This window comes from Parambassis ranga, chromosome 5 (assembly GCF_900634625.1).
Source record: "Parambassis ranga chromosome 5, fParRan2.1, whole genome shotgun sequence".
Taxonomy (NCBI): domain Eukaryota; kingdom Metazoa; phylum Chordata; class Actinopteri; family Ambassidae; genus Parambassis; species Parambassis ranga.
The window spans coordinates 24805689-24826521 of record NC_041026.1 but is presented as its reverse complement, the minus strand read 5'-3'; positions in this window follow the sequence as shown (position 1 = coordinate 24826521).

Below are 20833 nucleotides of genomic sequence, written 5' to 3'. Positions count from 1 at the left end.
AAGTCAAACGATAAAAAATAGAAACTACTTTGATGATTGTTTTAAGCATGTGATGATTCAATCATTTTGTGGTCATTTACAAAGTAGTTATCATGAAGTAGCTCCTCTGAATATAAAAAATAGTTTTTACATTATTGTGTGATTCACAATAATGTAATGATAGTATAATGGCCACAGTCTGCATTAACAACTTTTACTTTAGGTAATATTTTAAGAGAGGACTCTATAAAATGCTAAAGCTTTAATCAATACTATTGGATTACCGAAGTCGCTATTGTCACTTCATTATTTCATATCTGTTATTTCAGGTATTGTGTGTCCTGCACTCATCTCCAGCACAAATGACAGAAGGTCTGCTATCACAGCTATCCGAAGTATGCTCAACCCTGCATTTTGATGTTCCTTCAACAGCTAGGGTATGTGGACCAGGTACTTTGGGGGTCTATTTTGAGAGGCCTGTTGACACGTCTTTTAATGTGATTTATTTTGTGGATGACCTGCTCTGGAATACTTGGCACACAAATAACTTTACCAATACAGCAGGCAAATACCAGGTTAATGTTTTTTGATAGTAAACGATGCTCATAAGAAATGTACATGAGGCAGCTACTTCCTTATTTTCTGAAAGTAGATCAGTCTTCTCACTGATGCATATGTTGTGACAAAGCGTTGCTCATGTAAAAGTAGAGCATTTAATAGAAAGTCTATCTCTGCTGTACAAAGATGTGACTAATGAGAAGAGTGAATGTGAGTCTGTCATAAGAGAGCATTATAAAGAGGGTCATAACTGCTCCAGGTGAGCCTTTGTCTTCTCTTTTCAGTGCCTGTGTGTTTAATACCATCCATATTGGTGTTTATACAGCTGGAACAGAATGAAAGTGTCAGTGCAGATATGTCCAAAGAAGATATCTGGTGCCAGTATGAGAAAAGGGCAAGCAGTAGCTTCTCAGGTGTGTGTGATGATGAGTCAACTACATATTGTTCACATTTCACTTTTTTTTGTCAGTGCTGGAGGGGTATAATGTGCTGGTGGTTATAGTGGAGTGTGTGTAAGGCCTGGAACAATTCATCACGCTCGTCTTACAGGAATCTTCAAAGATAACAAACCATCTGCTGCAGCTATTCTTCAACTATAAAATGGAGAGGCGTGAAACCCGGCCAACTCATCATATTGGGACTGGATGGCTAACGGGTGTTGCAGGAGTGTGGAGATGCCTCGCTAATAGGAAACAGAAACGGTTTGGGCATTTGTGTCGGTACTGGGCTGCCTGCTAAGTGTTGTGATATGTGGTCTGCAAGGCAGAGGAGGTGAGTGAGGAGGGGAAAGGAAGGCAATTGTAGAAGAAGAGAAAGTATATAAAGACTATTAACGGCAGGATAGTTAGTAGTTTGATATACATTTTAAACTATATTTGGTAAATGATTATGTGTAGAGAATGAAGACAGCGGAATAGCAGTTGTTTATGTGGAGCTTCTGGCTTTTCAGTGTACAGGAGTCATAGGTGTGCCCCTTTCTATTTACATTGATGATAGCAGATTATCCCACATTTACTTTATAGTTGGTTTGTTTACACAGACGTCATGGTGTTAATAAAACTGTTTCCTGATTTGGTTCATTACATTGTAGTATGTAAAGTGTGACACTGTTTTGAGATGCATATTATTAACACAAGTACTCTTTACTTTAGAAGGTAAATAGACACAACACACGCAAACTAAGAACATCAGGTGCAGCCATAGGTGTGGTGTCTGGAATAAACCAGTAACAGGCCTTCTAATTCAAAACAACACTGGTAGTTGAACTTAAACATGATTTATGTGTAAATGAAGTATGTGTAAAATCTCCTGGCCGAGGCAGTAACCATCACTATGGTAGTTAAGAAAAGCTTAGTTTTGTCACAGACTTTACTTGACTAAAGTTGAAATGCCTCATAACAAACGTGCCAACCGTGGTAATGCCACCTCACCATGCATGAAGTAGATCAGATTGTCTAAATACACAAACACACACACCTGTATACAGATAGCGATGCCTTCATTAAATGCATCCTGACATCAGAATCTCCAAGTGGGAGAGTTGACCTCTTTAGTAACTTTATAAGACACCATGACCTGTGGAAATGCTTTAGAGTCATTGGATTAAAGCTAAGGGTAACGTGTGAGTTTTTTGTGGTAGAGCACAGTGGAAAAGTCATTTGTGCAGTAGTGTTTCAGTAGCTGCCCCACAGCATGCCGCTAATTGTTATTTTAAATAAAACCAGTAAGACTGTCTGTTGTCAAGACAGGTGAGATAACTTTATGTTTACTTGGTAGCAGCTATCTGCTGAAGGCTATTTTTGATGATTCAAGAAAGAGTGGATTAGGCTGTGTTTAAAGTGCTTGTACGCTGTCAGAAAATTGAGGTCCTGACGTGCAACAAATATAGTTAAAAGACTTTTTTTATATGTGTTTTTGCTGTAACCATGCCAAGCTTTGACAAAAAAAACTTTAAAAACAAATTGCTGAAACATGAAACCCTATTTGGAATTAGGTTGTGACTGCATTCCTCAGTATAACCAACATGTCACATAAGAACTAGGCAGATGATAATAGAGATAAACAAAAAAGGCTGAGCTCTAGTGTCAGTTAGCCTTCAACATCCCCACATGATCTGCAGGTGTCAAAACACCACAGCTCTGGCTATTCTTTTAACTGTTTTCTTTCTATCTGTGTTGAAAGTGTGCTAACATTTACAGTTCTCATCTATGTTTGTCTAATGAACGGAGTGAATCAGGCTATGTCCTGCCAAGTTCCTGTCAGGAGGACAGACTAGCTGCAGCTCAGTGGTTCAACAGTAAGCGATGAGAGACAAAGTGTACCACCTCCCTAACCTGTTCCATCACGAGATAGGCGTGGTTAGAGGTGCTCACCTTGTCTGTTATGCTTACACTTCAAGCCACAGTGTCAGCTTCATGAAGGTATGCATTGTTGAAAGTAGGGCCAAAATGGCAGTTAGTTTCCACGTCCTTTCAACAGGTGTTTACTTGTGTCTACATTGCTCACACATCCTCACCCTGCAAAGACACAGTTGAAGCTGTGGCTTGTTGCCGTCTTTGACGGGCAGGGTGGGGAAAGGTGACTCTCTTGTGTATTTGGCAATGGTTGTTTTAATAGGCCTTGTCAATAGAATATTTCATAAAAGAAGCGATGGTCTGGAACAGTTTTTGTTCTGTCCAAGGAGAGGAATGTGCTAGTTTCACCCTTTGAAAGGTGATTTCTGTGTGTCAAGGCTGCAGCAGCCAAACAGCTTTTTGACTGCCAGCAGTTTTTGTCTCTTTGTTTTTGGTGTGAATGCACTTGTACTAAAAAATGGATCTCATTCTCTCCTTTGTCTTTGACTCAAACTTGCTCCCTCTTCAAGGTCTGAGGCAGTTTAAAAACAGCTTTTGTTGTTATACAGAATATAGTTATCACTCTTAGAGTCATTGAACTCAATTCCCTTTCTATACTGTTTTACTCTAGGAGCGTACTGACCCAATTTCTACCTTGGCGTTTTATATGGAACCCTTAAAATTACTTTATTTAAACCCATGAAATTTAAAATCACCAGCCGTACCTTTGACCTGTCACATTTCATGGTTGGTTACACATAGGTTCAGCATTTAGACGTCCACTGAGTGGTTTAATTAGCTGGTTAAATCAGAATGGTCCACCGGCCTAAATTCAATTATGTCTTCAAACACGCTCAATGGCACCGTGGGCCAGAGGTGGAAAATTCAATTTATTTGAAGAAACTGGATACCCATTTACTGGTGAACCATATGGCCTCCCCCTTGGTGTGCGTTGTATATGTTTACGAGCAATTCATTCAGCTTCATTACATTATCTTAACTGTATCATTAACTGTGGAGAAACGGTAATTAGGCGGTGTGTTAACGGATGCCACAAAGAATGTGTGTTTACCAGCCACTGGAAAGGGAGGAGGGAAGGTTCACAGGAACACGTTGTTCTGCTGCTTGGGCTGAAATCTCTTCCCTTTGAACAACACAAATTACACATATTTATTAAAACCACTGCAGTTGTACTTGTACATTAAAAAAATAAATAAATCTTTAACTGCTTGCCTCTCTCTGTATGTTCAGCCACATACACACCACACATGCACTCAAAAAGCAAAGCCATCCACCAGGCTAATGAACACAAAAGTGGAATTCCATCAGTGAAGAGAATGAACCCATATTAATCAAACCTTTTTTTTCTTTTCTTTTCACAAACCTGCACCTCTCTCCACTCACAGCACTGTGGCCAACTCATTAGTGGAGGCTTTGGGAATGCTTGTATAGCTATGTGGAGCACAAAGAGAGAAAAGTCTGATCCCTCCTTTTTCTCTGTGCTCTCTTGCTCCTGACAAAGTAGAGCCTTGGTGAATAGCAGAGGCAAAGGCAGGAGCTGAATGGAGTTGGAGGAGTGGGGCTCACTCATGCAGAGAGCTCCCAACCCCTCTATACCTGCCCCGGAGAAAAGAGTGGCCAGCTGCTGCTGCTGAGTCTTTTTCCCCCTGACTTCAATAGAGACCTTGTGAAAGGAGCCTAGACAGGGTAGCTGAATACCAAGAGAGAAAGTGAGGAATGGAAGTTAGGGAGGAAAGGAAGGAAGAAAAATAGGGAGAGGGGTGTAAGGGGGGGAGCGGAGAGGATACAAAGTTTGCATAAGCCCATCATCATGCTCCCACTGTGCATGGAGCTCTTGGGGTTGGTCTGTGACAGAGAAGAAGAGCAGCTTGGTTAAATCAATCGTAATGGAAATTAACATGTTATAATAAAGCAGTTGGAGAAGTCCATTATTTGGGCAGTTCAAGGGCTAGATTGACTTTGGAGCTGGGATCTGCAGATTTGGGCCAAATCAAGCTTGGCAGGGCCTCTGCTAAAGCTCAAAGAGAGTATAAGTACTATAAACGGTGTTTAAATGCATGCCTGGTACAGTAATAATGATATTCACACAGCAGGTCTCCTGATGCTATTTTTAAAACATGTTTGTAGTGTTTTGCTTCATCCTTTATTGATCTGTCTTTTTACTTCAGGCTTCATTGCACAGCCACAGCTGCTAAACTTATGTCAGCCTGTATGTGTGTATTCTCTCTTTTTACCTGTGGGCTACTGCTTCACCTCTTTCTATTGACTGCAGCTCCTTTTTCTGATGCAGGCTCCTTTCTTTGCTCCTTCCCTCTTGCCTGCCCCCAGGCCTCCACTGCTGCTAATAAGATAATGGCTAACATGTTATGCACACTTAAGACCCACAGAGCAGCGCTGAGGGCTGTGTGCATACATATGTGCACGTCTGCCTTCCTTTCAAGCTGTGAGGAAAGCAGGATGTGTAAAAATATGTTAAAATACTCTGCAGGAATTTCACAAGTTTTGTTGTGTTTTGTTTTTTTACAATTCTTCCAAAGTTTAAAAAAGTTGCCCTCGAGCCAAATTTATACTTTCTGAATCCAGATGTCTATGAGGGTCCATGTAAATTTCATCATCAGAGGGTGAATCCAACCTCTGGGTGAATGTCTGCTTATTGCCATGCTGCAAGGGCACCAGCTGTGCATGCAACACACACCAAAACAATGACTACTACTCTGACTACAGGTTTGCTGCTGCCAGCACCTATAAAATTTGTCTTACAATAAACAGTATGAAATTAACTCAGTGTGCTTGAGAATTGAGAACTGTAAGATCTTTCAGATGCCCATCCACTGTACGTGTTGAAGCTCAGCCAGGCAGACTTTTGAGTAGCATGACAGAAATACCCAGTTCAGAAAGCCTACCATGCATTTACTAGGTTACCCTTTACTATTTTACAAACAACAGCAAAATTCTTAGAAAAACATCTTGTGCGTAATTCATGCACTGCAGTCAGTACTTTGCCCTGGGGTTCTGAACGTCTGTGCAACTGAACTTCACTGACACTTTACAGCTATTTAAAGTTTTTCAAATTTTGCAATTATTTATTACAAATATAAAAACACCTTCCTAGGACCTGTTAAGTAAGAAGATAGATTACAAATTGCTTACTTGTTCAGGCTTGATTCTCTTGGCACAGAATGGTGAAGTAGGTGAGATAGAAGATGACTTACAGAGCATTGAAAATATGTTCCATTTATCTGCTGTTATCTGCTGTTATCTGTTTATTGGAAAACAAATGGACAGAAACAAAAGGCCTTTTAGAGGTTTCCCTGAATTTCAGCCAGATCTAACCTATCTAACAGATGTTTGCTGCTTCTGATGTTTGTCCAGTTCCTTATAACAGACACGGGGCGTGCAGGGAGCGTTTCCTCACTCAAATGCTGTCAGTTAAATAGCCAAAGTATAGGTATGAGAGAAGGAGATGCAGGGAATGAGTGAGAGGGAAAGGCAGACTGATATTCCCTGCTCCCCCCCTCCTCCTTAAACAGTAAGATTGACTCAAATGAAAGCAGAGCCAAAAACCGTCAGGGTTCTGCATCCAGCTGGAAAAGTTCTCGATGGACACTCATAACATTTAAGCATGCACCTCCACTTTATTCTTCTGAACTGGGGCTGGAAACAGAAATCAAACGTGGCAAACTGAACTCACATGTGCACAGATGGACACGATACACACACAAATAAACACGCACATACACACAAATACAGCAGTTTGAGGAATATGTCAGATCCGAGCCTAGAAAAACTCATTAGTGTGAATCATAAAACTATCATCCAAAAGACAAAAAAAATAATAATCTGCCATGTGGTGTGAATTAACATTCTTCAGCACCTTGACAAATTCAAAATGCTATGCAAAACAGGTTTTCAAAATCAAATTTGCAATGCCATCAAATGTGATAATTTAACATCTAGCATTACACAAGATGTTGACAGTGTCTGCCATATGCCCGTATGGAATCCTCTACCGGCTGGTAGCTTTTGGCATGATCCAAAAAGCCACAAAACACCCATGAACTCAAAAGTTTCTTGGTGGTTTGGGGTTGCTTAATGCGCACTGTAACAATGAACACACAGCAGATGTCTGGATTTGAGGAGGAGAGGCATTATTTTCGAGTTAATAATGAGATATGGACATCTGAGACCTGTGTTGTAAACATCATTTTATTTCACAGCTGAGGTCATTCAACAGGTTGCATTTATTCCTCATTAGTTCGTTATAGCCTCTGACTGCGATGGATTGTCATTCACACTCTGCTGGATCTTTTCCAACTTCACTCTTACAGTTTGATTTCACCTTTTGCACTCCTTGATGAGATTCGTTTTGCTGCTAAGCTGCTGCTATGTGTCAAAAATGTCTGATGTTCCCCAATTCTGTTCATACACACACACACAAACACACACCCTCCTGGGCTGAATTTGTTGTGCTTATTTAACGTGGGCACCTCAGGCTGTTTGAGACCAGGAGCGTGACAAGGCAGATGCTCCACAGTTCCGCATGTCTAACTACAACCAGACATTTGCAGTTTCTCTTTGTCTCTCGCTCCATATCTTGCTCTTGTTGTTTGACTCAGGCCTTTTTTTTTTTTTTTTTTTTTTTTACATTTTGAACATTGTGAATATTTCACATCATGTAAAGGGGATTTGGATTTTGTCCTCCTATTTGTTGACACCTGTGAGGAACTTTAAAGTCAAACACACCAGAGTTGATTAAAACATGAGGATAACAGTATATTTGCGGTGGTGATCAAATTCAGGGCTGAGGTGAGATGCGGAGTCTGGCAGTCATTGAGCAGTAAAGATTGATTGTCTTGGATTAAACACACTCGAGTCAGATTTCATCTTGGACCGATGTGGAACAGGGCCTCCACTCACAAATTAATTGAAGCTTCGCTTAATTAAAATGGACATGTATTTGTGTTATTTGTGTAAAATTGGTTCCAAACCTTTTCTGTCTTTCAGGTTTCTATGGACATGCATGCTTGTTGTATTATGTTTCTCCACATGCCCTGCCTGTTATGTGTGTGTATATGTCAACATGCATGAATGTGTAAATGCAGGCATGCGAATGAACATTTGGTCTGCGGGTTACTGACCCATTTGCAGGTGTGAATATGTGCGTGCGTGCCTGCACACATGCACAGTCTACTGCAATACAGACACCCATGTATCCTGAAGGAGCTCTCACCATAACCGGCCTTTCATCCTGCTCTTTCTTCTTCTTTCCTTCTTTTTGACAGTAGATAGGACAGGAAATGCCTGCCTGATTGGAAAGATTAGTGAAGCCTCTGCCAGCTGTTGGAGAAACATGTGAAGATACAAGAATGTACTGTAGATACCCTCCCCTGCTGTGTGTATCCTTTTAAGATTTTAAGCAACAATGTCTTTGGCTGACTGCTCGAAGTCTAAGCGTTTGTTCCCCACAGTAATAGTCTACAGCCATTCAGTGCTTGAAGTGAGAATGGAGTGCCACTACACAGGTTTATGTATCATTATGAGAAAATGATTAAATGTGTGTGTGAATTTTCTTCAGTGAATGAAACACTAGAAAACATTATTGGTGTTAGAATTCTCCAGTGACAATTAGACACTTAGAGAGACTATGTATGCGCACTAGCTTTAATGTGTGGGGCAAAAAAGCACCAGGCCTGCAATGAACTAGTGAGGTGATAAAAAACATTTACTCTTCACTTTAAGAAGTGAAGTGAAGTTAATGTTAGCTAACTCCTGACTTGCATCTAGTACTGGTTGGGTAGGATTTGACTTTTCTGTTGTGCAATCATCTAACTTTGTGTACCTTTGGAGGGAGGCCAATGTCATGCATAATGTAACATTACAGAGCGGAGTACAGGAAAAGATGAACTTCACTTTGTGGGTTTTATGATTTGCTCAGAGAAAGCTGATGTACAGCAGTATACTGGTGAAAAGTGGCCCACTTAGAACAGTGTAGTTCTTGGTCATCATAGAAAGGATGAATATTTAAGAGGGTCACCAAGGTTTCCATAATCCTTCATGAGGTGTACATGAATATCTCCATCAAGTTGTGTGGTGATCAGTTCAGTACTGGGTGAAATATTTGACTTAAAACCACATTGTGATGAGGAGGAAAGGTTAAGATGACCACTGAAGTCACCATGGTGATGAGTCATCTGTCAGCATGCAAACTGTGGCTTTAAACAAATGTTCTTTTTGTCTCACCATTCTCTTATCTCTACTGTGTATCCAGCAAAGCAGGTAGGTTGTTTCATAAGCTCTAGTGTAGAGCTGGGATTTCCATCACTGTCCCTTTAATACAGATGTGATATGGTCTATTAGGCCACAAAACAGTATGATCCACCTGTAAAGTCATGAAAAATACTGTCTTCCTACTTTCCTTTGATGAGAGCTGTGAGAAAGTTGTACCTCATGCTGCCAGTGTGTCATCATAACTACATGGGGAATGAATGCTCTGCATCTGGTGACAGTTATATGGGCTCATGTGGAAAAAAAACAGTCCGATGGGAGCCTGAGTGTCTATGCTAAGCTTACCTCTTTGACATAATTGCTCCATAGAAGATTATCGTATCAATCACACTGTAGTCCACAGGTCAGCCTCAGCAGACAACAAAGCACATATTTCACCTATTAAAGCAAATGCCAGCTGCTTCCCGACTGCATGCCCAATGCAATGCAAGGGTTTGAGTTAGAGCAGCAGCTGCTGTAAACAGAATACAAGATCAGATTCACTCCAACAAGAACAGAACTGACCTGAAACAAGTTTTTCATTCTTTTTTTTTTCAAACAGATTTTACAGCCAGCTTAACCTTGTAAAGAAATCTTTGAAGTCTCTGTATCATATGACATAAACAACAGATGCCTCAAATGTTCAGATCTGCCACTCAGTGCCTGGCTTTTCAAACAACTAGAATGAAACAGGAGGTTAATAATGCAGTGGAATGTGGAAATGCAATTCATTGTTTGTCATAGCAGGAACATTCAATCTGCACCTGGAATAAGTTGCTTACACAACCTTCGCACCTGCGTGCCCTAGACTTGTTTGGTGTGTGTGTGTGTGTGCATGAGAAAGAGAGAAAAGGGGAGGATGAGAAAACGAGCCACAGAAAATGAAAAGGAGTTAGGGAGAATGAGATTTATAGGAAATACATTTGGAGAAAAGACTAACAAAAACAGAGTAATATATCGACACAGCGAAGGCTCCATGGCCACCATTTTCTCCCTGGCTCCCTCTGGGAGAAGCTGTAAAGTTTCTGTTAAAGTGCGTTCAGGATGTTTTCTTGAGGCCGCCCTCGCCTCAGACCTTCTTTTTATTCTCTCCCTGCGCAGTTGCTTTTTCAATCACACAACAGCACTCTCCTACATGTCAATGACTAGATTTCCATCAGCCTGCAAAGCATTAAGACCTGTTTTAAACGCTCTTTTCTCACTGTGTTGTTTACAGGCCTGTGACTCACAACCAGGAAGAACAAATAACAAGTCCACACTTTCTACTTTAATTCAAAGTGAGAGTTTTCTTACAAAAAGGTATGACAGTTTTAGAACTACATGCTTATAATAAGCTAGATAAATTGCTCTTTGAGTTCTATACGTTCAGAACAGTGATGTTCATTCACAGACTCAGCTGCCTCACGACGCACAGGCAGATAGGAAATAAGCTATCATTACTTACTATTGCTCATTTATCGTTAAATGCCTATATTTAAACACAATTATCTCTATTGCCGAGACCATCAAGAAGGGACAACATAGGCCATCTGTGTGTGTGTGTTTGAATGTGTGTGTTGACTACTAGCACATGTGCAGTGTAGCCTGGGGACTGCCGGAAAATTAAGATGATGATCTTCCAAGTATTTTTCTTGGTCTGAAATTGCTATATTTTGCAGTCAGATGCACACAACAGATGTTTTCATGTGTACCGCGTTGTTTTTACAGCTTTGAAATAGTCATGGCCCCTTCTGATAATTCATCTAATGCCCTGTCGTGTTCAGCTTTGACCATAACTTCATGCTTGTTAGAAGACTCATCTGCTGTCTGAAAGAACAGGCTGTGTTGAGTTACCATTAAGGAGCTGTGTGAAGTCTATTCATGTACATCTGTGAGTAGTAAGTGATGGAAGAAGAGTTGACTCTTTATATTACACAAAGTAGCAAATATACAATGTAATATGGCTCCATCTTAATCACTCTGCTTCAGTTAAAAGGTCATCATTCTAACTTTTAACAAAAAAATGCTAAAAACAAAAAACTAACCTTACATCGCTACACACTATAGTTTAGACTAGTTACACATCTTACTAAACAGAAAGATTTTAAGTCTAGTCTTAAAGGTGGAGGCGGTGTGTGCCTCTCGGACCCAGATTGGTAACTGGTTCCATAGTAGCGGTGCCTGATAGCTAAAGGCTCGTCCTCCCATTCTACTTTTATGAATCAGGATATGAATATGAATAAGGGACTACAAGTAAACCTGCACTCAGAGATCTGAGTGTTCTATTAGGAACATACGGTACTATGAGATCCTGAAGATATCACGGAGCTAGTCCATGTAGAGCCTTGTAGGTAAGGAGAAAGATTTTTTCAAGTTTATTCTTGACCTTATTGGGAGCCAGTGAAGAGAAGCTAAAACAGGAGATATGTGATCTCTTTTGGTGCTTCCTGTCAGAACTCTAGCTGCTGCACAGTTGGATGGGAGTGGATTGTATTAATACTTGTTAAATGTCTGTGTTGAGTTCCATCAACATTGGATACAGCCTATGCTTAGACATTTTGTTTGTTTTTTGTTGTGAAGTTGAGCTCAATCATTAATATAAATTATTGAGTATATTATCTGCATTCAGAGGCGCATACAGTCCTACAGTTTTTTCCATGATTTGTACTTTCCGTGACTGTCTGTCATGTGCAGGACAAGAGCTCATGTGTCTGTAGTGTATATTTTCTATAGCTGTACTAGTTAAATAGTTTTGCTGCTTTTCTTGGAAAATGGAATCATCCACACAAAATCATTTGCCCATAAATGTAGGACATGATTTATAATTAGCTTTAAATGGCCCGAGGCCAATAAGTAATCAGGCTTCATTGTGAAGACATGGACGTCACCCAAAAGCTATAAATGAGCTGTGGTGCTTCTATAGAAAATGCTTCACTGGCCGCGCAGTTTGTTCAATGGACTAACAGGAGGAGGAATGTGTGCAGCGACATGTTCAGAGTGATGATTAGTCTGACGGGATTCTATACAAAACAACACAACAAGAGGGTAGCTACCAGTCCGGAGGCACTTGTAGCACAGGTGCAGCTTTGCTGTCTACTCAGCTCCAAAAAAAAAATAAAAAAAATAAAAACCTCAACCCTGTGACATGCACACAAAAACAAACATTGAGCTGTGCACTGATGGTGGTCGTGGTTATTCTTTCCATTTTTTCCCCCTGCTTCTCTCTGCTTCAGCATTTTCTTACAAAGCTACAAAGCAAACAGAGCTGGCTGGAATAAGGGTAAACACGGGTTGTTGTGACGTGTGTGGTGAGTGAGTGACCGTGTGTGGTGGACATTCCTCATATTGAGCCTCGGGTGCTATTTTTTTTCTTGCCGGGTGAGATGTTTTAAGAACCCTGGTCCCCCAGCCAGGGCTCACCTGTTGAGCCATGACAACCAAACAAATAGCTATCATTGCTGCACACTGTGACCTCTGACCTCTGGGCTTTGAGTTGCCCTGCAGAGAGGGGCTGTTAGAGAAGTCTTCCTGGTTCAATAACATCTTTTGCCCCGGAGCAGCTAAAGCGCTTAGCTGTTTAACACCTGTGGCTCCATCCCCTTGAGCTCCAAGCCAACTGCTCTTATCTTCTACATATCCTCACACAATGTGCAGTCGTTTGTCATAGCTTGTTCTCTGGACATCTGAATGCGACAGCAATTTGTTAAATTTATGTGTGATTGTATGGAACATTTTCAGGATTTTCACATTTCTTTCATCCTATGGTATATAAGCACACCACACTAAGAGAAAAACATTTTTATGCCAGTAATAGCTGTATGTAGTTATACAGAGCACACGTGTCAGCTAGCTTTACGTTTGTTTAGTGAAAATAATTAGTGTTAATCTGACATCGGCAGGAGGGTGCCAAACAAAATATATCAAGTTTCCTAAGAATACTTAACATTCTCATTTTATAAATCATTATGTACCAAATTTGTATACATTATTTTAACTTCAAAGAGTAGAATGCAGACATACAGTAAATCTTACAGACATTTGAATGAAAAGTGTTAGATAGTGTGAAGATAAAAATGATATTGGTCACTGTTACTATGTATTTTTCCACTGTGTGTGAGTTTCAGTGGACAGCCTGTCTTCAAGGACATTAGATAAGGTGCTCCCTCACATGAATGTTAGAATGGAGCTCGTTAGAGATGAAGTTTTGCACTTGATGTACTGAGCTTATCTGTGTAACCCCATTTGACCCAGCCTATGATGTGCAGAGAGGTTGTACCACCCTACTGAAGGCCAATCTGCTCAGCAACAGTGTAATGTGACGTAGTGGTCTTAGTATATAGTCACTTTGCTTTCTTCTACTCTTTGAAAATCCTTCAGTTTCAGCTAAAGTTAGTCATTGTTTTCTCTTTGCAGCTTAGTTTCTGGATGGTCTCTGCTGGTTTTTATTCTCGTGTAAGGCTAATGCACCCGTAGATGCAGCGTTGGCCTCTAATGCTGTATTGGCTAACAATCTAAATGTCAGGTGTCAGACAATGTCAATAACATTCATCAATTAATAAAAAGCCAATCTTACTGTTATGTGGAGAAAGGATAAACACACAAAACACTGCAGTTCACACTATATTTGTAAATGAATTACATATCAACGGTATACCTTGACAACATGAAAAATCAGCAGTGATCCTTTAATATACAGGATGACAATCCCTCCCTGCTGTATATGCACGTTAGAAAGCTGATCAGAGGTATTAAAAACATACAGATGGGGACCTCAAGAATTTTATTGAGGTAGCCTTGTGTTTGTGAACAAGAGACATCTGGACTAAGTCTCTCCTCTCTTGTGCACGTCTCTAGTCAAACATGCATAAGTAATCAGCCTCTAAGCAGAAGAAAATTACTCCACACTTATGCATGAGTACACTCAATCTAAAGATATTCACTCACCTACTGCATGATAAGCAATCCCTGTCTTACCTCATGAATAAACTAAATAATCAGCTTTGTAAACTTAAAAACTTAGATGCAGACCAAAAGTTTTTTCTCTCTCACTGTTTTTATAAAGTTGCTGCATGGCTCTTTTACAAAATCCTTGAAACACACACACTGTTTTCCTTCACACCTGTGTGATGTGGTTAAAATACATGAGCGACCACACATGCTGTATACACTCACACAGGCCCTTTTACTATCTGGATATATACACACTCAAAAATATTAAAAACACTTACCATGACGTCACATGCAAACATTCAAAGTTCTCGATGAGATTGAGAAACCTTGTACTAGGCCTGTGAGTAGGCCTGCAGCCTACCACGTAACTGCTTGTATCAAGCTGATACAGATACATTGAACTGCTGCAATTCAGGACTGTACTGCCAAACAGTCCGACAAACAACAGCAGCACCTGTCTGAAATCTGGGAGTGAGTGGAGCGTAATGTCTTGGCTTCAGACTGGATGTGTGTGTCTGTTCTTCCAGGAGTGATCATGATGAAGCAGGACTAGTATTAGGTCATCACTTATGCTGGCGTCTTTACAGCTGCTGGGCTTGACTGGTGGAGACATGTCCACATATGGAGGTTCTGGCTGCTCTGAAAATATTTCAAATAAACTGTTCTTTGCTCTGACTTGGACACAGAATATGTAACATTTGAGTTGTAACAGGTCAAATGATTAAAAGTAGATTAGAGTATCTGTGTAAATAATATTTACGATTTTAGCCACCACCTCAAGGTCAGCTTGCAAGCGACAACTGACAAGTTTGTGCCTTAGACAATTTTAGAAAAAATGTGTTGGCACACTGTCCAACATTGTAGAGCATGGACCCCCTTTTTTTGTAAATATAGCATTTGTACCATAGCAGTAGTGATGTCATCATCACTGTTGGAAAGGTGATATTCACATTATGGCAGCCATGGCCATCACCATCATTCTCAGCTCTGTGCAATGTACAATCCTCGATCTGTGAAAATCATTTGAGTGTCTTGTCAACAGTCTCCAGTCTTGAAATGATGAGCAGCCTTACAGGATAGCTGTCACCTTCCAGGCTCTCTCTGCCATGTTTGAATGCAGCAGCCCACCACTTCACCATGCAAGGAGCACTCTCACCTAGTGTTGTCACCATGTCCTCATGGACCTCCTTGGATGATAAGCCCAGATAAGATAAGACGCTGCTGACTTGCAAGTTTCAGTTACTTGAAACAGAAATACCACAAAAGTTATTGACCTCGAACTTCATGCCGAATTACTCATTACGAGGTGAACTGCATGTGCATGACTGCTGTATCTGATTCTACCTCTCGATAATCTGTAGGAAAAGTATTTCTCTCTATCCCCATAATATATATATATATATATATATATATATATATATATATATACAGTTCTCTTCAAATTTCTTATGTCTACTCCACAAAACACACAGACACTCCTTCCACAATCAAGCCACCCTCTCACACAATGTCAGTGTCATAGCTGCTGGGTGCGAATCTGGGCTGTGTTTTGCAGACAAGATTGTGTATTTTGAGAGTGTATTGGGAGTACAGCAGGTCAATAAATATTTGATGACAGTGCCACCTCTCCTCAGCGCCCAAGCCCAAGCTGATGATCTCCTGACCTTCAGACACCAAGGGCCAGATGAATTATTAAGAGCACAGCTGTCAGTCATGAGTGGCGGGCCAGCTCCAGGTGGAATAGAGAAGGAGGGCTATCAGTGGTCACATCTCGCTCAGATGTCAATCGCCAGACCACCACCTGCTGATTGGACACTTTGACCAAGAGTTTCTGTTAGCTCAGCAGAATTGTCTTTGTAATGTATGAAGAACTAAAGCTGTTCCAGTGTGATGAGTGATAGATGTGCATATTCCTTTATCCTTTTAACATTAGCAAGACTTCCTGCATCATATGGAAAGTCTATCTTTAAAACGCCACATGTTTCAGTGGTCTTCTTAGAGACGTCTGCTTTAAATTATTGTATTATTTCCTGCCTAAATATTTGCCCTCACATGAATGTGAGGCACATCTGTTTTGATGAGATTATAAGTGACTGTTCAGGACTTTGCACATGGTGCAGAGTTCCTTTGGTCCCAGTGCCTGTGAGGGACAGCAGACTATTGAACTGATTGTGACCTGCTAAGCTTTGTTTGGGTGGAGCCCTCCAATTTCACCACTCAGCTGTTAAAAGCTGCTGTGTTTGTGCTAGCCTGTATGGATTAATCAATGTGTGTGTGCGCTGGCAAACAGGACTTTTGCTGAGAAAGTGACTCACTGCTTTGCTTCATTTTTAAATACTTGTGAGTGGTGAGTGTTCATCTGTGTCTGTGTGTGTGTGTGTGTGTTTGTGTATCCGTCAGCGTTTCCTGAGGCCTGTGGTTCACGAGGCCGTCTCAGCCCAGAGTAACCTTCTCGCATGAAGGTGTTGCATATGATACTTCCTCAGGCCTTGGCCAAACATCACCCGATCCCTTATCCAACACTCCAGCCTGATCCCTTTCATCCCCTGTATTCCCTTTCTGCAGTCCCATTGCTACCTTACCACCACCCCTTTCTTTCTCCCTGCACTGGACATTTTAGTCACCACCCCACCCTAATCTTTGTCAGCCAGCCCCAGCAACAGCTGGGCTCAACTTGCAGCTGATCTCCACTTTTGCTTTGTTTGGCTGTGGCTGGATGCATGACAAGTGACCGCAGCCAGTTTTGTCGCATGTCCTCATTTTCATAGTTATGTGCTAGTAGACCAAGTAAGCTGTTTTCATTTCACACTACAAGGATTGAGTCAATGGCAACATCTTACGCTAGTTCAAAGTTCAAAGCACCAGCTAAGTTGGCAAAACAAAGAAAAACACTTTTTAAATTTCCAATGTTGATTAAAGTAAGCCTTATTTACATAACTTTGTGCCCCTTTGCAGTGGTGTGAATTATTATGAATGAATGAATTATTTGAACCAGGTCTATATGTGACAAATGGCAACTGTCACATGGTCCCTTTTTTGTAGTGCCTGTTTTACATTTTACTCATCACAAATAGAGTGGTTGGTCTTCACTTATAGCGATGTGTAGTTGCAACTTAGTTCATTCAGATGAGATGAAGACTTTACTTCTGTTGTTTGTTCTAATACTTTGCCAAGCTGAACAGTCAATCCAAGTGAGTGCTTTCAGCAACTCATTCTGCCTTTTCATGATCTAACTACCAAGTAGTTTAATGCCTAAAAAAATGAAATGATTATTAAGTGACTAAAAAATGGGTTAAGTGACCCAGAATGGCACAAATCCTGTTCTCCTTGAAGATCTAAGTTAGAGTTAATACTGCCATCAGTTGGTTCTATCTGTTTCTTCTATTTACATTCTGTGATGAGGATGTGTTAGAACACATCTGTAGAGTGACTTTATTTTATTGGTAAAATTGGCAAACATATGAGAGACAAGATTATAATGATACCCAACAGTCATGGCAGCAAATTATTTAACCATCAAGTAAATTACTTTATCGATCTCTTCTGAGTACTTACTGCCTACTTTAACAAAACCCACATGCATTTCAGAATTAATCCATGCACCCATTGGGCCACATCTCTGCATGCAGGCTTCCCATCCATCTTGTTTTTCTGGCCAACTTCTGCATCCTGTTGACAGTGTGTTTCAACCTACGATAAGCACAGCAATTTATTTTGTTTGTGAGTTAAATGCTGGCAGGACCACCTAATCAGATCTCTTAGGGGCATGATTGGTTTAATGGCACTCATGAGTGACAGGTGACATTGTTGTTTTTCAAAGACACATGCCTGTGAAAAGAAGTGGGCTGGCATTGGTGATACGCAGCAAATTGCCCCTAGCTGTCACTGTGCGGTTGGAAATTGAAGGCTAAAGGATGTTCCCGTGTTCACATCTGACAAACAACATTAGAGAGAAGTGTACTGATGGTCATGGATTGGACTTCAAAAGAAGCAGATTGAGATGACAAACAATGAATGGTGGATGTTTTTTTTCCCCAAACTTTTTATAGTTTGGCATTCATGTTATGAGAAGGTTAGGAATGGGTATCCTGCTGATGTGTCCTTGAAAGGAGACACACACTCACACAAACACTTGTTTGGAACATAAAAGGTATTCTCTTGTCAATAGGAGAGTGTGTAAGCCAGCTTTAGACTTATTATGCCCAGTAGACACAGGTTTTGTGTTTATTTGAAACACAGTGGCCTTAGTCCCGTCTTTGCTATCTCAGCTATGGGTGTCAGGGGAGGCATTCTGCTCAAGGCTTGGATTCTTATGGGTTTTCTAAGCGAAAGCACAGGCCCTGCCAGGATTACTCCTCCACTTTACTGCAATGGCTTTTCCAGTGACTGGACTTTTGCATACAGTAAAGCTCTTTCATGGGCTGAGGTGGAGAGTGAGGGGGGGCTGCAGTTTTTCTACTGTCAGCACTTTTTTGGACAATGCCTCCACAAATGTTCAACTATCTGTCTGCTTTCTAAATCTCTTGTATCTGGCAGAGAACAGTGAGACATATTTCATGTAGCTTGCTATCAGCTGGGACCACAGTATAGTGTTTCTGTGGTTGTGTGTTTGATGTTTCAAAATCAGCAAAAAATAATCAGCCTTATCATTTTACCTCCATCAACACTCTGCCAGTGAAACATTATCGAGTAAAAACACAGGTGCTGAGTATGACTGATAGTCAAAATCCGATGTGTGTCCAGTTTCATAACCCACGAGGAAGACATATGACTGGTATCAGTCTCTCTGGCAAATGATCACCCCTGCTCCATTTCTTCCATTTCATATTCCTCACAGTCTTCATGTCTCTTTAACACGTATTACTATTCATCACTTTTCCCTTTACCATTTCTCATCTTCTCCTGTCACTTTGCTTTTTTCTCTTCTTCCTCTGTGTCAGAACGTCTGCATCTGGCTTTCTGCTTTGTCAACATGCCACCATCAAAAAGTTTGCCACATCATGCATGTGTACAGAGAAACACTTACTTCACAATTAAACCTAGTGTGACACCTGTTAGCACCGAGCCCCATGGGCACTACAGAGGAGAGGCAGTAACAAATTGCTACTCGGATGAGTCTGAGTGTCTTCAGTGTTTATTTATCTGTGCTTGTAAGAGGGTACAACATTCCTCTCAAATATATTGCTGGAACAATTCTCTATGCGCTATTTGAAATTATCCTTAACTTCATACTGTTTGAATAATGAGAGTTTCACCTCTTGAGCATTGATCTCCACCCTGTTCCTTTCACCAGCCAATCATTAATCCATAACTCTTGATGTATCTGCATCTGTTCCAGGGGCCTTCTACTTTCTATCAGAATAGTCATGAGAATACTAGAGGATTGCAGTAGACAAATCCAAGAAACATACTTCATCTTGCATTTCCTTGGGAGGCTCTGAGAAAGACGAGAGAGCAAGTGAAAAAGAGTTTGGCGGCTGTGATGGTGAACTTTTCCCCAGTTCCACCTGGCTGCAGCGGAGGGCTTTACAGCCATGACAGACCCCTGGGATCTGCTGCTCAGCAGAGCGGACTGTGCATATGGGTTGTGATCCTGTTTGTATGTGTGTCTGAAGAGACAGCTGTCCAGCTCATCTTCCCCTGTTGCGGCCTGACTCATTTATAATTAACCCAGATGACCAGGTGGCTATGTCCCTCTGTCCCTGCCAAGGCATGCTTCGTTTTGACCTCTGAACTTCTATCAGACATTCCTCAGCTCATGTTTATCGCTGCTTGGAACAGTACACTGTGGACACATAAAAATGATACAAGACAGAGGGAAGGTTGTGGTATGCTTTAGTTGAACTCTCAGACAGATATAGTGTGTCATATAGTGTCATATAGTGTGTAAAACCACGTTCCTGACAATCAGGCAAAACCTATCACTTCAAGGAGGGAAACTATCTCTATTCGCATAAATATTTCCGGTAGCAGCCAGGTACCGTCTTGCCTTTGAACTTAACGATGGTTTGTTCCAAGCGAAGTTTAGTGATTAAAGGTGAGAAAAAAGTGCTAGAATATAAGGAAATGACAGGAATAATGCATGTATGTAATTCAACAGGCATTGCAAATTCTTTTAGCCAAAGTCTTCATGTGCAGAAATATGTAAATACTGTGACGGCTCTGGATGCTTAAACAGGAAGACAATGGTCATAACAACAGAAAAATAAGGTTTTATTGAGTTACTTTGGACTCTGAACTTCCTTGGCTCATTCAAGGCCAAGTCAAGACAATGGGAAGTAACTTGTACTCTGCCACCTGCTACTCTCATTCCTGTTTACCCTTGTAATGACTGCCCTGGTGCTCAACAAGCAGAGAACACACTGTATTTGCACCATTGTGATCATCTTACATTAATTTATGGCTCAAAGTCTAGCTTTGGCAAGACAGGCTGTTAAAATCACAGCCTGCAGGATAACCTTTAACTTTACTAATGCCTCAGCCCTGGCCTGTGATCACCTTAGGAACATTAAATGCTGTTCCAGATGTGTTCAGGATATTTTGCTGGCACAGAGTCACAACTTTCATGCAGTACTTGATCCACATACGTGTGTATGGTTAGTGGAGCTGTCCATCAGTCCAGAATAGGTTGAAGCTCACACATTCTCTGTGCCCTTCTTTCATCGCCCTTATAATGGTACGAGGGGGGCTGAGGGTAAGGACAGAGACCCAAGGTTAGCGAACAAGGCATATCCAGTTTCTGTTGTGTA